Raw genomic sequence first — 1,194 nt, forward strand, 5'->3', positions numbered from 1 at the left:
ACACATTTGAAGTAACTTTACAGTATTTTTTCAATGTTTTTATACTATTCAACACAATTTCTTACATAGAAATTAACTTAAAACTAAAAAATAGACCCAAAAATGTGTACTTTTAAAAACCTTGAAAAAATTTGAAAAACCTGGAAAAATTTATGAAAAAACCAGTGGCAACCCTGTAAAATCAATCAAATCCTGTAAAAACAAATATATATGTATATTTATATATATGGTGTAGAAGTCAAACAAGATGGAATGTTTCTTGATACTTTACAAGAAATGTTGCTGCTGTAATATGATAAACTTTTAACAACTGATGCTTGTTGCAATTTATGAATAATTGAGTTGTCAGCATTAACTTGATGTATCAGCAACAAGATCAACAAATATGTGAACCTTTAAGTTGAAGTCTAAACATTTTAAGTTTTTTTTTATTTTACACACATTCCAAACCTTATCTAAAGGTAACTAAAGTTTTTAGTATATAATCTGTGTTGATTAAAACTTACATATCAACAAATTTAAAAAGGAATTTATTATATACAATTAAAACTACTATCTTAGAAATAAAAGTGAAAAATAAAAGGATAATGTTTTAACTTTTCTTTGTTAATAATTTTATTTCTCTTAGTAATTGTTTAGAAAAAGTGCATACTGTATTACTTGAATTTTATACTAACTTAATTATTGATCTTATTTAGTCACAAAGTATGGCAGTACTTTGATAAAAAGTTAATATTAAAATATTTTAAATTAACAAATAAAAATGTTTTACATATCTAGTTTTTTTTAATCCACTTCAATCTTTTTGTATAATTTCTGGAAAGTAAATTATTAGAATAGTCATATACAAACAAACTTCAAGCATGAGTTTAATTCTTTAAGGCAAAACTACTCGATTTCAAAGTTGCTACATACTTGACTTGGTTGAAAACGAGTGGTTTCCTTGAAGAATTGTGTTGCAAACACTACAAAAAAATCCTTCAGTAATACATGTATAATTAAATATATTTTATGTAATAATATTTTTAAATACCTTATATAGATACCATCACAGGTATACATATACTTGTTTAGTATAAATCTTTGGCAGTTTTACAATTAAGCAAAAGTTAAATGGGTAGACACAACTTTAGGTTAAAAACAAAATAATCTTAAAATAAAAATCAAATTAGTGTTAAAGAAATAAAAAACTGC

Source organism: Thalia democratica, chromosome 7, assembly GCF_965202585.1.
Source record: "Thalia democratica chromosome 7, ktThaDemo2.hap1.1, whole genome shotgun sequence".
Lineage (NCBI taxonomy): Eukaryota > Metazoa > Chordata > Thaliacea > Salpida > Salpidae > Thalia > Thalia democratica.